Below are 16464 nucleotides of genomic sequence, written 5' to 3'. Positions count from 1 at the left end.
TTTTCTGGCTATTTAGGGTCTCTGTCTCTGGGGAAACTTTAGATAACGAATGCAAGAGCTCATCAGAGTTCCTCTGCATCTCTCTCTTCACCTTCTGCCAAGGAATCGACTGCTGACCGCGCTGGAAGCCTGCAAAACTGCAACATAGTAGCAAAGACGACTACTGCAACTCTGTAACGCTGATCCTGCCGCCTTCTCGACTGTTTTCCTGGTGGTGCATGCTGTGGGGGTAGTCTGCCTCCTCTCTGCACTAGAAGCTCTGAAGAAATCTCCCGTGGGTCGACGGAATCTTCCCCCTGCAACCGCAGGCACCAAAAAACTGCATTACCGGTCCCCTGGGTCTCCTCTCAGCACGACGAGCGAGGTCCCTCGAATCCAGCAACTCTGTCCAAGTGACTCCCACAGTCCAGTGACTCTTCAGTCCAAGTTTGGTGGAGGTAAGTCCTTGCCTCCCCACGCCAGACTGCATTGCTGGGAACCGCGACTTTTGCAGCTACTCCGGCCCCTGTGCACTTCCGGCGGATATCCTTTGTGCACAGCCAAGCCTGGGTCCACCGCACTCTAACCTGCATTGCACGACTTTCTAAGTTGTTCTCCCGCGACGTGGGACTCCTTTGTGCAACTTCGGGTGAGCACCGTTTCACGCATCCTCGTAGTGCCTGTTTCTGGCACTTCTCCGGGTGCTACCTGCTGCTGAGAGGGCTCCTTGTCTTGCTCGACGTCCCCTCTCTCTCCTGACGCAATTTACGACATTCTGGTCCCTCCTGGGCCATAGCAGCATCCAAAAATGCTTACCACACGATTTGCAGCTAGCAAGGCTTGTTGGCGGTCTTTGGGCGGGAAAATACTTTTGCACGACCCTCCTCAGCGTGTGGGATCCGTCCTCCAAAGGGAAAGTCTCTAGCCCTTGTCGTTCCTGCAGAAACCTCAGCTTCTTCTGTCCAGTAGAAGCTTCTTTGCACCCACAGCTGGCATTTCCTGGGCATCTGCCCATCTCCGACTTGCTTGTGACTTTTGGACTTGGTCCCCTTGTTCCACAGGTACCCTCGACTGGAAATCCATCGTTGTTGCATTGCTGGTTTGTGTCTTTCCTGCAGAATTCCCCTGTCACGACTTCTATGTCCTTTGGGGAACTTTAGTGCACTTTGCACTCACTTTTCAGGGTCTTGAGGTGGGCTATTGTTCTAACCCTCACTATTTTCTAATAGTCCCAGCAACCCTCTACAAGGTCACATAGGTTTGGGGTCCATTCGTGGTTCGCATTCCACTTTTGGAGTATATGGTTTGTGTTGCCCCTATCCCTATGTGTCCCCATTGCATCCTATTGTAACTATACATTGTTTGCACTGTTTTCTAAGACTATACTGCATAGTTTTGGTATTGTGTACATATATCTTGTGTATATTTCCTATCCTCTCACTGAGGGTACACTCTGAGATACTTTGGCATATTGTCATAAAAATAAAGTACCTTTATTTTTAGTATAACTGTGTATTGTGTTTTCTTATGATATTGTGCAAGTGACACTTGTGGTACTGTAGGAGCTTCACTCGTCTCCTAGTTCAGCCTAAGCTGCTCTGCTAAGCTACCATTATCTATCAGCCTATGCTGCTAGACACCATATACACTAATAAGGGATAACTGGGCCTGGTGCAAGGTGCAAGTACACCTTGGTACTCACTACAAGCCAGCCCAGCCTCCTACACCCAGTGCTCGTAAGTATGTGCCCTGTATGTGTTCCCTGTGTGATGTCTAACTGTCTCACTGAGGCTCTGCTAACCAGAACCTCAGTGGTTATGCTCTCTCTGCTTTCCAAATTTGTCACTAACAGTCTAGTGCCTAATTTACCAATTTACATTGGCATACTGGTACACCCATATAATTCCCTTGTATATGGTACTGAGGTACCCAGGGTATTGGGGTTCCAGGAGATCCCTATGGGCTGCAGCATTTCTTTTGCCACCCATAGGGAGCTCTGACAATTCTTACACAGGCCTGCCACTGCAGCCTGAGTGAAATAACGTCCACGTTATTTCACAGCCATTTACCACTGCACATAAGTAACTTATAAGTCACCTATATGTCTAAACTTCACCTGGTGAAGGTTGGGTGCAAAGTTACTTATTTTGTGTGCACCCTGGCACTAGCCAAGGTGCCCCCACATTGTTCAGGGCAAATTCCCCAGACTTTGTGAGTGCGGGGACACCATTACACGCGTGCCCTACACATAGGGCACTAACTATGTGTAGCGTCACAATGGTAACTCTGAGCATGGCCATGTAACATGTCTAAGATCATGGAATTGTCACCCCAATACCATTCTGGTATTGGGGAGACAATTCCATGATCCCCGGGTCTCTAGCACAGAACCCGGGTACTGCCAAACTGCCTTTCCGGGTTTTCACTGCAGCTGATGCCAACCCCTCAGACAGGTTTCTGCCCCCCTGGGGCAAAGGCAGCCCAGTCCCAGAAAGAAAGAACAAAGAACTTCCTCTGAGAGAGGGTGTGTCTCCCTTTGGAAAAGGTGAGAAGGGTTGGGGAGGAGTAGCCTCCCCCAGCCTCTGGAAATGCTTTGATGGGCACAGATGCTGGCCATCTCTGCATAAGCCAGTCTACACTGGTTCAGGGATCCCCCAGCCCTGCTCTGGCGCGAAACTGGACAAAGGAAAGGGGAGTGACCTGCACCTCCCAGGGGACGTCAGAGGCTCCTTCTGATAGGCTCTTACCTCTCTTGGTAGCCAATCCTTCTCCCCTGGTAGCCAAACCTCCTTTTCCAGCTATTTAGGGTCTCTGTTTGGGGAATTCTTCAGATAACGAATGCAAGAGCTCATCAGAGTTCCTCTGCATCTCCCTCTTCACCTTCTACCAAAGGATCGACCGCTGACTGCTCCAGGACGCCTGCAAAACCGCAACAATGTAGCAAGATGACTACCAGCAACCTTGTTGCGCCTCATCTTGCCGGCTTTCGCAACTGTTTCCAGGTGGTGCATGCTCTGGGGGTAGCCTGCCTTCACCCTGCACCAGAAGCCCCGAAGAAATCTCCTGTGGGTCGATGGAATCTTCCCCCTGCTCACGCAGGCACCAAAAGACTGCATCACTGGTCCTCTGGGTCCCCTGTCATCCTGACAATGGTGGTCCCTGGCACACAACAACTCTGTCCAAGCAACTCCCACAGTCCAGTGACTCTTCAGTCCAAGTTTGGTGGAGGTGAGTCCTTGCCTCCTCACGCCAGACTGCAAAGCTGTGTTCCCCGTGATTTGCAGCTGCTCCGGCTCCTGTGCACTTTCCAGGATTTCCTTTGTGTACAGCCTAGCCTGGGTCCCCAGCACTCCGTCCTGCAGTGCCTAGCTCGCTGAGTTGGTATCAGACGTCGTGGGACTCCCTTTTGTAACTTCGCATGGACTCCAGTTCACTCTTCTTCTAAGTGCCTGTTGGGGTACTTTTGCGGGTGCTGCCTGCTTCTGTGAGGGCTCTCTGAGTTGCTGAGCGCCCCTTCTGTCCCCTCCTCCAAGTGCCAACATCGTGGTCCCTCCTGGGCCACAGCAGCATCCAAAAACCTCTACCACAACCCTTGCTGCTAGCAAGGCTTGTTTGCGGTCTTTCTGTTGGGAACACATCTGCAAGCTTCATAGTGACGTGGGACATCCATTCTCCAAAGGAGAAGTCCCTAGTCCTCTTCTTTCTTGCAGAACTCCAAGCTTCTTACAACCGGTAGCAGCTTCCTTGCATCTTCAGCTGGCATTTCCTGGGCTCCTGCCCACTCTCGACACTGTCGCGACTATTGGACTTGGTCCCCTTGTCTTACAGGTACTCAGGTCCAGAAATCCACTGTTGTTGCATTGCTGGTGTTTGTTCTTCCTGCAGAATCCCCCTGTCACGACTTCGGTGCTCTCTGGGGGTAGTAGGTGCACTGTACACCTACTTTTCAGGGTCTTGGGGTGGGCTATTTTTCTAACCCTCACTGTTTTCTTACAGTCCCAGCGACCCTCTACAAGTTCACATAGGTCTGGGGTCCACTTGTGGTTCGCATTCCACTTTTGCAGTATATGGTTTGTGTTGCCCCTATACCTATGTGTTCCTATTGCAACCTATTGTGATTCTACACTGTTTGCATTACTTTTCTTGCTATTACTTACCTAATTTTGGTTTGTGTATATATATCTTTTGTGTATAACTTGTCCTAATACTGAGGACACTCACTGAGATACTTGTGGCATATTGTCATAAAAATAAAGTACCTTTATTTTTAGTAACTCTGTATATTGTGTTTACCTATGATATTGTGCATATGACACCAGTGGTATAGTAGGAGCTTTACATGTCTTCTAGTTCAGCCTAAGCAGCTTTGCCATAGCTACCTTCTATCAACCTAAGCTGCTAGAAACACCTCTTCTACACTAATAAGGGGTAACTGGACCTGGCACAGAGTGTAAGTACCCTTGGTACCCACTATAAGCCAGGCCAGCCTCCTACATTCAGGAAATAGGTTTATCTTGGTGGTTGTGGACTATGCCACAAGATATCCTGAAGCAATTCCTCTAAGGACCACTACAGCCCCTGCAGTGGCAAAGGCCCTCCTGTGAATCTTTTCCAGGTGGGTTTCCCTAAAGAGGTAGTATCAGACAGAGGTAGCAACTTCATGTCTGCATACTTGAAAGCAATGTGGAAGGAATGTGGTGTAACCTACAAATTCACCACTCCTTATCATCCACAGACTAATGGACTGGTAGAGAGGTTTAATAAAACTCTCAAAGATATGATAATGGGACTTCAGAAGGAGATGGGATGTCCTGTTACCTTGCCTCCTTTTTGCTTACAGGGAGGTACCCCAGAAAGGAGTGGGCTTCAGCCCCTTTGAACTCCTCTTTGGACACCCTGTAAGAGGTCTACTCACTCTTGTGAAGGAGGGTTGGGAACAACCTTTAAAAGCTCCCAAACAGGACATAGCGGATTATGTACTTGGCCTAAGGTCCAGAATGGCTGAGTACATGAAAAAGGCCAGTAAAAACCTTCAGGCCAGCCAGGAGCTCCAAAAGCAATGGCATGACCAGAAGGCCGTTCTGATCCAGTACCAACCAGGACAGAAGGTGTGGGTATTGGAGCCTGTGGCCCCAAGAGCACCCCAAGACAAATGGAGTGGACCCCATCTAATTGTTGAGAAGAAGGGTGAGGTTACCTATTTGGTAGATCTGGGCACTTCCAGGAGTCCCCTTAGGGTGATTCATGTCAACCGCCTATAACCCTACTATGACAGAGCTGATCTCACCCTGCTAATGGCAACAGATGAGGTACATGAAGAAGAGAGTGACCCTCTCCCTGATCTCTTCTCCTCCACTGAAGAAGATGCTTTAGTGGAAGGAGCAGTTTTGGCAGACTGTCTTACTGCAGAACAGAAAGACAACTGCATAAATCTCCTTGGACAATTCTCTGACCTCTTTTCAATTGTGCCAGGCACCACATCCTGGTGTGAGCACACAATTGATACTGGAGACAGCTTGCCTGTCAAAAGTAAGATTTATAGGCAGCCTGACCATGTCAGGGACTGCATAAAACAAGAGGTGCAGAAAATGCTTGATCTAAGAGAGGTTGAACCTTCTGAAAGCCCATGGGCGAGTCCTGTGGTGCTTGTACCAAAGCCTCACTCAAAAGATGGAAAAAGGGAGATGAGGTTTTGTGTCGACTATAGAGGTTTTAATCAGGTAACAAAAACTGATGCTCACCCTATACTCAGGGCAGATGAGCTCATTGATACACTGGCATCTGCCAAGTTTCTAAGCACCTTTGATTTGACTGCAGGGTTTTGGCAGATCAAATTGTCTGAGGATGCTAAACCTAAAACTGCATTTTCAACTATAGGAGGGCACTACCAATTTACAGTGATGCCCTTTGGGTTGAACAATGCACCTGCCTCTTTTCAGAGGTTTGTGAACACAGTCCTGCAAGGGTTGGAGGCTTTTAGTGCAGCATATCTAGATGATATTGCTGTCTTTAGCTCCACCTGGGATGAGCACCTGGTCCCCCTTTGGAAAATTTTGGAGGCCCTGCAAAAGGCAGGCCTCACTATCAAGGCCTCAAAGTGGCAGATAGGGCAGGGAAAGGTGGTTTATCTGGGGCACCTGGTAGGTGGAGAACAGATTGCACCACTTCAGGGGAAAATCCAGACAATCATGGATTGGGTTCCCCCTACAACACAGACCCAGGTGAGAGCCTTCTTAGGCCTCACTGGGTATTACAGGAGATTTATTAAAAACTATGGCTCCATAGCAGCCCCTCTTAATGATCTCACTAGTAAGAAGATACCTAAAATGGTATTATGGACAGCTAGCTGTCAGAAAGCTTTTGAGGAGCTGAAACAGACCATGTGTTCTGCACCTGTCCTAAAAAGCCCAAGTTACTCCAAGAAATTCATTGTTCAAACTGATGCATCTGAATTAGGGGTAGGGGCAGTCTTATCACAATTGAATTCTGAGGGCCAGGATCAACCAGTTGCTTTTATCAGCAGAAGGTTGACCCCTAGAGAAAAGCGTTGGTCTGCCATAGAGAGGGAGGCCTTTGCTGTGGTCTGGGCACTGAAAAAGTTGAAGCCATACCTGTTTGGCACTCACTTTATTGTTCAGACAGACCACATACCTCTACTTTGGCTAAAACAAATGAAAGGTGAAAACCCTAAATTGTTGAGGTGGTCCATATCTCTACAGGGAATGGACTATACAGTGGAACATAGACCTGGGAGTACCCACTCCAATGCAGATGGACTCTCCAGATATTTCTACTTAGACAATGAAGACTCATCAGGTCATGGCTAGTCTTATTGTCCTTCGTTTGGGGGGTTGTGTAGGAAAGTACCATCTTGCCTGGCATGTTACCCCCATATTTCACTGTATGTATGTTGTTTTAGTCCATGTGTCACTGGGACCCTGCCAGGCAGGGCCCCAGTGCACATAAATATGTGCTCTGTATGTGTTCCCTGTGTGATGCCTAACTGTCTCACGGAGGCTCTGCTAACCAGAACCTCAGCGGTTATGCTCTCTCTGCTTTCCAAATTTGTCACTAACAGGCTAGTGACTACATTTACCAATTTACATTGGCATACTGGTACACCCATATAATTCCCTTGTATATGGTACTGAGGTACCCAGGGTATTGGGGTTCCAGGAGATCCCTATGGGATGCAGCATTTCTTTTGCCACCCATAGGGAGCTCTGACAATTCTTACACAGGCCTGGCACTGCAGCCTGAGTGAAATAACGTCCAGCTGGACCTGGCACAGAGTGTAAGTACCCTTGGTAGCCACTATAAGCCAGGCCAGCCTCCTACAGTTAGGTATGAGAGATATGGAAAGTCAAGTATTGTAGGTTAGCTATGGTAGGTGGGTGGGGATGGTGGTAATGTAGGTTTGTAGCTGGAGATGGTAGGTGTTTACGGTAGGCAGGTCTGGTAAGTTAAGTACGATAGGTAGGCGTGATATATTTGGTAAGTCTTATACATTATGTGTGTTAGATTGGGCATGGGAATCAGAGTAGATTAGGTATGTGGGGTAGTTATGTAGTTAAGGTAGATAGATAGATAGATAGATAGTGTAGGTTAGGTACAGTAGGTATAGTAGGTGAATAGGTCAGGTAAGTTAGGTGTGGGGCAGGTATGGTTGGTACTAGATAGTTTAGGTATAATAGGTTTGATAGGTAAGGAGGTTAGCTATTGAAGTAATACTAGTTAGGTACGTTATATGGCTATGTAAGGTGTGGTTGGTTACGTGTGGTAGATTACAAATGGCAAACAAGCCAATGGCTAAAAAAGCTTGACCCAAAGTACCTTTCTGAAGATGATATGTTGTCTTGTATGTGTTGTGTTTTTTCTACTATGTGTAGCCTGTAGCGTGTAGTGGTGGCATGAGGTCTTGTCAAACAGTCACACTGTGTGGAGCTGAAGTTGTGTCCACAAAGAAGAGTGTTATGGAGGGAGTGAGATGGTGACCGCTGCCCTGCACAAGGCACGCACACCAACATTTTGTACAGTTGACACCTTTGACCCAGGGCTAGTATTTTCAATTGATTATTTTTATTGAATGTTTAGGAAAGCCTACATGGGCATGCATTTTTACTTTGTGAACTAAAAAGCTGTAAGTCCTCCAACAGCAAAGTAAACATATGACTGTGCAAGGGCAATTCGTGCGGCGTCTTAAAGATGGGCTCACCCATTCATACAGCAAGGACCTAAAAAGGCATAAACCATTCTTCTCTTATAGATTGATGTTTTAAGAAAGGAGATTTGCGTGGACAAGCACATGTGGCACCTTCCATGTGTGGCGCATCAGTGGATTGTGGATGGTTCAATGCTTGGGAGCCTGAACCTGTCCTGCTGGTGATTAGTTGTTTTCACTGTGGCCATGAGAGCCCTTTTTTGCACCACTTGAATGTTCACCCGGGGAACATATTACAGGAAGTGTCCTATGAGCACCATTTGTGTATGAGCTCCCTTTGTGCATATGTGGGGCACGTTGGTATTATAGAAGAGGCCAATGATGCTTGTGCGGCAACTTGTATAATACGGATCACATTGGTGCCTCTTTCCCACCAGCAGGAGCACAAGGGGGCTTTCCCTCTTTTGCATGCAGATGGGGCCCAACACAAATGAAAGAACACTTTGTCTCCGTGCCGTGCCATATTATAGACATGGTTGCAGAGGTAAAGGAGATATCTGGGGGACGCTGATTGTGCAGCCAAGAAACTTAGTAGACAGTCGGTTCTGACGGCTGTTCACCAAACTTTAAACAAAGGGAGAGTCTGTTTTTGAAAAACAAAAACTAATGACTCCCACAGCTTGGGAGTTCTCTTCCAGGTTGTGGGGTCCTTACTCTGTCCACCCTTAATAGTTCAGGCAGCGTATTACTCTTCATTTGGCAGCCCCTCCTCCATCATAGGTAGCTTTATGTCAACAGAGTCAATGTCTACGGAAACCTTATAGTACTGCCTTCTAATAATGAGGCAAGCAGACCAAGAGTTTGGGGGACAGGTACTCTTAATCAGGCCCTCTGTGTATATTTGAGTAACTGTACTGTTGCAGCCTGACTTAGCTTTTTGTGGTCATCGTCAACAAATGTTTCACACTTTATTTAGAATCAGGGAAAGGAGCTACAGTGGGACTTATTCACAAAGATGAGCTTACACTTTTGTGTAAGTTTACAATTGTTTGCTATTCACAAAGGTATTTTATGAGTAGTTTCTTTATGACAGAGGAGCCTCCACATATAACAAGCATTTGCAATGCAATGGGTCTCGTGTTTGCTCTAGTTAGAGCGATTAGCGTTGTAAATTCCTAACCGGACTTTTCTTGCCACATAAATTGAAAATGAAAAGTAAAACAGTCTACATAAGCAAGTCAGTTCAAAGTGCCATGGCTGCCACGAGTGCAAGAGTTATTGGCTCCATGTGTGAATGTCTAGAAAGGATCCCGGCTGGGATGAAAGGCAAACCGAGACCAGAGGAGGGGCCATCACAACTGTAACAGGAGGAAGCGTGAGGTAGTGTGATGGCAACAGAAATATTCACTTTAAATCGCCTGGGGAGGGAACTCAGCACACAAAGTAAGGACATTTCACAAAATGCTCCAATACCAAACATTTACAATGCATTTGCGAGAGTGGGAGCTGTTGACTTTTGTTTAGCTACGTGTTTTTGTTTATAGTGAAATGGCTGTGTGTGGTTTGTTGAGGAGTTATGTGTGTTGAATTGAATTGTTAGTTGTGGAATTGTGTTGGGTGGAATTGTGTGGTGTGTAGTGTCCTTGTGTAGTGGAATTATGTGATGTGGTGAATAGATAGGGGTAAGAACTGCACAGAATAAATATAAAGGAAATAGCGAGAGATAGGTAGTTTCTGTACGCAGTGGTGACTGAGCTCTAGATAGAGGAGCAGAGCGAGTATGTGAGAAAGAGAAAAAGAAGGGGAGAGTGGGCCACAGATCCATAAAAAGGTGTAAAAGAAAAGTGTGCGTGAGAGTTGATAAGATGGATAGATATAGATAATATTGATGACAGTGTGGAGAGACAATGAAGATGATGGTGAGATTTTGTTATGACTTCATAAAGATTGAAGAGGAAAAGTCAAAGAGAACTAGTGTTATGAATTAGAGGGTCAGCATATGAAAGCATGCATGCAACAAATGTAATTTATAACAGAAAGATTGCATAAAACGAGTGTGTGCTCCAAGTTTTTAATACCGTCACAAAATAGACACCATACAGTTCACAATGTTTTAATTCATGCAGTCTTCCAATTCTGAAATCGTTCTGTGCCATGTCATATAGATTTGACTACTCTGCATAATTAAAAAAACAATGAACATTCTTTTGGTACACAAAACACACAGCAAAACCAAAGATTTGGGTCTGCTCTTCTAAGCAGGTATTGTACGTCTCTGCCTGTCGGGTAATGTGAAACACAGAGGAAATGCAGCGTTAATGCAAATACTTTGTTTATTTCGTGAGCTTCTCCTTATAATGATAGCAAGGTGGGATATACAAAGTAATTTACTGGCACTGTTTATCTTAAATTGCAACAACACAATGGAAAATAAACCAACTTGGTTCTCACTCAGAAGCAGCTATTTTCTGTCTCCGTTCGGCCACCGTAAAATGCAAAAAGCATTTGCAATGCAACGGGTCTCGCATTTCTCAGAGTTAGAGCTATTAGGAGTTGTAAAGTCCCAACTGGAATTTTCTTGCCTCATTAAATGGGAAAAAAACAAGTGTGATCGCGCTGCTAAACATGCAAGATCCCACTGCGAAATAAGAGGAAAAGTAGTCCACAAACCAGACGGAAAACAGCGAGCCTCGTGTGTTTTCAGTACTTGGTCGCTGCGCTCGAGGAGAGCCAACCACCGGAAAAGGCATGACGTATGCATGCCTTCCACTAATGAAAGCAAGCAGATTTTAAAAGGCAAGTCCATGAACCAATGAAAGACACTGACGTTACAAGGACAGGGCTCTGACCCTTTTCTAACTAGTACAGCGTCTCACAAGCGATACGCACGCATAAGCGCATGCTACGCAGGCTCGACCCTAAAAAGGTACCAAAACAATGCTAAAAAGTCAAGACATTGTGATAATAGTAATCCACATTTAAAATTAGGATTTAGCAAAAAACATTAGAAGGTTCAAAGCAGCATGATCACATAGCCTTCCAGTTTTTTGCAGCAAGCTTTAAAAATTTGGTAAAATTACAGTTCAAAGCGGTGTTCATTGCCTTAAGCATGTGATCACAGATTGACTGCACGAGCTAATTCCGCGCTGGTTAAAAAGTGCACTTAACAGTTTCATCCTCTTGTTCAGCAGACCGGGCAGAGAGAGGTTATATGGATAATGTAAGCGGTGTTTACGAGAATACTAAAGGAAAGGAGTTCGATTGAACCAGCCATTGAGGTGAATTTTTAAATCTGGAGTCTCAGACCTCCCATATGAGCTACAATTGTTGCCATCACCTAGTTAAATATTGAGCAGATGTTTATTTAAGAAGCAACAGTGATAGTTAGTATTTATCAGTGTTCCCCATCCTAAATCACATGGGTTAGCTGATTAAAGAAAATACAAATATACAAAAAAACAGAAATACACAGTAAAAATCTGAGCTAGAGTGACTATCTTTAACTGCTTGAGAGGAAAGGAATAATTTAAGTGGAAGAAATCCAGAATGATACATTGTTGTTTCCCTGTCCACTGCAAAGAAACATCAAGCATAAACCATGACCAATCTGACAGAAATCGGTTATACCATTTTCGTGTGTAAAAGTTTCTTTCCATCCTGCTAATGTTCTCTGCGGTTTGAGTCAGGAAAGGAGATAGTTGATGGTCACACTTGTAAAGAGAAGTTAAGCTAAACACTAAAAGGACCAAGGGTTTTGTGGCGAGGCTAGACTGGGAAAACTTGGGATATCACTTTCAGCCGCAGTTGTTGCTTGGACCACGTTGATGCAATGGTAAAGAACCATTGGGTTCCTTGTCCTCAAAGGTGAAGCTGAAGGCGAACCAGTTCGGTTGGTACATTAGGATTTTCGCTCTCTGGCAATTGGGCAAGTGGTCTAACTTTACCTTCAACTTTGCAAAGCGCTGGTAGCTCTGCTTGAGAACTAGTCCACCTCAGTGAACTGTCTCCTGAATGAAGGGCTCAGTATGGGGCCCCAAAGAAATAACGTGTTTTTACACTTAGTCTCGATTTGTACTTGGTGAGGATTTCATCCGACAACCTTAAAACTGCTTTCCTATGATATTTGCCTATTTGCCTTTGGTCTCTTGCAAAGATCATTCACAATATATATCAATAAGCGAATTCACAGCATTACAAAACTCTGAGCAAACTTCCTGTCACTTGAGAGGGTATTCTGTTTATCCTTTGAAGCTCTTCTGGCTACGTAGGTAATATCTGGCTAAGAGTTAGCCTGTTTGGGAGCTAGTGCGGACCACAGAAAAATACTTTACCCAAGCCATCTGTAAAAGTAACCTCCTTATTAGGGCTATTTGTAGATGCTACTAGTATCAGTACCAGATCTGGGTCACCTACACTATAACAATGGTGCCTGCAGTACAGTTGGTTCCTCGATCGTCCGAGGGTGAACTCCATATAGTGCACTCTTGGTGTGTTAACAGTCCTTCTAAAGAACTGGGACATGGATTTGCCTGGTTTGACTTCTTGTAATACTCCATATAGGCTTAACAGTTCCTGCTCTAAAGTTGGTTTCCATATTGCCCCTGGGTGGGCATCATACAGTACTCCCTTGGTGGTTTAGCAGTGGTACCAACAGCTTGGGTCTTTCCAGTTGTGTTGGTGGACTCCATAAACTGATCCATAGCAATGCCCATTAACGTTTGATGCTGTCTACCAAATGAGAGGGTCCTGCATGCGTGACTGTGAACGCCCCCATACTTTGTGCTACACTCTACGTTTATGTGCAGCAGTGTTTGACGCGTTGCATCTAAACCACGTTGTCAAACCACCCATGTTGGCTAATTCTAAAAGGTGCACTGCAACCCAATGCAACGCGGAGCAGATCATGTCTTCACAAGGGGTATTAAGCCCTATGTGAATAATACAAAAATAACACACACCAGAAAGTGCTGTGGTAAGAAGATGATCCAAAGACCAATGCAGTACAATACTTGATGGCCTCAATTTAATCCTTTAGGATGGTGGTGTGGCTGCACTTTCATACCAACTCCTTGACTGCCTCTGTCAAACCTGGGTCAGATTCTAGAGCCTAACTTTTTTTTTTAATTTCCAACCTGACTGCTCCATGGAAAATCTCTTCGCCACTGTTCTGCGCCATCTTTTGATTTCTGCCACAAGGTTCTTCCTTGGGTTCTACATTTTAAAACATCCACACTGCACCTTTAGCCACTCTTAGTTAATCTTCTGACTTCTTATTTTCCTATAGCATTTAAATTCAAATTAACATTCGATTGGTAGAAAAAGAGGCTTTGGATATGGCTCACTTCCAAGAGTGTATGTCATTCTATTGGCATTGGACGAAGTCCAACTCTCTGACACCGAAATATGGCAAAATAGAATTTCTGTTTGTGGAGAGTTGCCCACCCACTAGGTCTGCGGAATGGTGGCCTGCTTCTCTGCCCTTCCCATACCCGGTTAGTAGGGTTTGCAATCCGAAGGTCACCTTTGAATCCACTCTTTCACTTGCACCCCAGGTCAACAAATTAGCAGCCTCTTGTCCCCCCCCCCAACTCAAAACTCTTAGGAAAATTATCTCTGTTCCGCCCAAGCTTTTTTTGAGAAATGTCGTTCAGGCCATTCTCTCCTCTGACTTAGGCAATGGGAATGCCTTGTATTCCCATTCTCTATTTCAGGCATGTGCACTGGCTATTTGTTACCTTGAGTGTCTATCACTGTGCTGGCCCTGTGTTCTTCCAAAAGCATTTTAAATGGTACACCCACTATACGTAGTTTGTGTTTAAAGTAGTGTTGCCATCTGGTTTTGTCTATGATGTTCGGGTTGTGGATGGGTGAGCATTTTCTTTCTTTGCTGTCAAACATTGGCATAACCTTAACGCAGCCGTTTCAGCAGACAAAAATCATGTCCCAATTCAGAAGAACCTTTAAGAAAAGAAAAAAAAAGCTGTGTTTTTATTTTTTGCAAACTAACCGTACCAACTGCCTCTGCACCAGTCCCATCACTGTGTGGGGGAGGGAGGAGGGGGTGCCTGAGCCTTAAAAGAGCATAACTCTCGATGCACCTATCAGCCTTTGTAGAACGTCACCTGCCTACAAATCATTCTCGCCTGCCCATGAGCGCTATCTGGTTCATCCACTGTTGATTTTTCTTCACTCCCAACACCCCCCAAAAAAAAAAAAGTTTAATGAGATCACTTCCCACAAACACTTCGAGAGGCATGGAAGGGGAATGAGACAGAGAAACATGATAGATCGGGTTCGAGAAAGAGGATTGGAGACACACAAGGCTGCAAAGAGGAAGGTTTCAGGCAAAATAAAGTTATGTCTGGCATGGGTTATTTCGACAGGGCAGCAAATATCGTTAAAATTAGTTAAACTCTAGTACAACGGTTTGAAGTTGAGTTGCCTAAAGGAGGCTGGTTTGGTAACTAAAAGACAAACTGTGTTTAGCTTTAACAAATCCATCACTCACGCCTATCAAGCGTTATACTTGCATAGCATTTAAAACCCTTCACTGAGAAGCATACAGCTGACCGTTTGAGGTGGCTTTTAATGAGGAGTAATCCTGATGTCGAGGGTTTAAAAAAAAAAAACTTTTGCTTTAATATGCTTCCAATTTGAAAGCAAATAAAAAAGATGGAAACAAACACGCCATATAGGCGCAAGTCGCTTCACACCGCATCGAAAGTATAATTAGATCCGCCCCTTGTACGTAATGCTCGTCTTTCAAGCAGTTATCTTCTTTTAAAAAGTTGCTTCTTTCACAATAAAATACATAGAAAAAAATAAACAAATTCACCTTTGGAGTTCCCTTTCCTGCTTTAAGTAATGCCCATGGAAAAATCAGTCTGCGTGCCGCTGCCCTTTGAAAAAGGGTCATGTGGTGGCAAGTTATACTGAAAACGACTCTGACAATGGCTTAAACAGTGCTCACTGATTGTGTTAACCGCTGACGAGAATGTGTTGAGCAGCTCATGTCCCCACCCAAGAAGGCCCTTGTTTGCATTTCAATTAGGTCTGCTAGACCAAACCGCCCTCAACCAGTGGCAAGGCCTGTCGATAACAAGACTGGGGAAATTTCCAAAGCAAAATAAACAAGCATTTGGAATGCAATAGTCTTGTGTTTGCTCGAGTTAGAGCTCTTAGCGTTGTAAATTACTGACTGGACTTTTCTTGCCACACAGACTGAAAATAACAAGAGGAAGAGAGCGAGAGTGAGCTGGCCCTGGAAAAGACCCCACTGCTGTTGGTTTATGTTTACAGAGGGAGCTGGTGGGGAGGAGGGGCTGATTATACACCCACAGTTTAAGACAAACAGGCCAATTCTGAAAGAAAAAGTCCCACTCAGAAGAAATAAACAGGACATAGCGTAATTACACAGTACTTTGTGCTGCTCCCAAAGTGAAAAAAGCCAGGACAAAGAGGAAGAACTGACCACTTGCAAGCAAGGATTTTTGAAGGACACTGCAACTAATAAATGAAAACGCTGGAACTCACTGCATAGTATACTTAAAAGTATACAGCAGGCCGAACTCTAACGCTCGACCTAAAAATCAGACGAAATGCAACTGCATTGATGTCTCATGGGTTATTTCATAAGATCCTTTAAATTATACTAAAGGTGAAATGTGCATGCCGTATATACCAATCAAACAAATAAAAAAAGATTATTTAAACACAACTCCATAAAACATAGCCATATGTATTCATTTTGGGAAAAGTTTGGCATGCGCTGCAAAGATATTATGTTACTAGTAAATAGAATAGCTTGGATAATTGTTAAAGATAAACAAATGTTTTTTGTGTTTTTTTTTAGAGCTTCAGATGAGCCGATAAGGCAGGGCAGACTACGTAAGTTTTATTTACTTCAAAGGCACTTGACCGAATTTTGTTACAGTCGAGCACAAAAGGACGAGACTGTTGAAAACACTTATGAGAGAACTGACGCTTCAGCAAGTGTTAAAGGCTGTAAGTTACCATCTCTGCAAAGATAGTTAATAGACGTTAGATGGTAATGTTAAACTGTTGGACGGTAGGTTTGTTTTCGGGAGACAATCATACTTGGGACAGCAGCATAAGAGCGTCATTTATGTTTACATACCAGCCAAAACCTTGTGCTAAAACCAACAGAGAATAGGTGAAATCACCCGTGCATGCTGAACAGTAACTAAAGGTAAATAGAAATCCGATTTTACAATAAAGCCCCTATTGGGTGAGTGTGTTTTGGGTAGAAACAAAATACATTGTTTTTCAAAGGCAGAGGATACTGGGATACAGTCGGTGATGTG

The 16464-nt window shown here is 44.8% G+C and overlaps 1 protein-coding gene across 1 annotated transcript in view; it reads left to right on the top strand.

The window, feature by feature from the left end:
* The window catches only part of LOC138287318 (E3 ubiquitin-protein ligase TRIM39-like), a 292635-nt gene that overhangs the window by 26503 nt on the left and 249668 nt on the right, over positions 1-16464 (top strand). The gene's annotated exons all lie outside the window — the stretch shown is intronic.

The sequence above is a fragment of the Pleurodeles waltl genome, chromosome 4_1, assembly GCF_031143425.1.
Source record: "Pleurodeles waltl isolate 20211129_DDA chromosome 4_1, aPleWal1.hap1.20221129, whole genome shotgun sequence".
Classification (NCBI taxonomy): domain Eukaryota; kingdom Metazoa; phylum Chordata; class Amphibia; order Caudata; family Salamandridae; genus Pleurodeles; species Pleurodeles waltl.
Note: the sequence above shows the minus strand (reverse complement) of the source record. Positions and strands in the feature narration are given on the sequence as shown.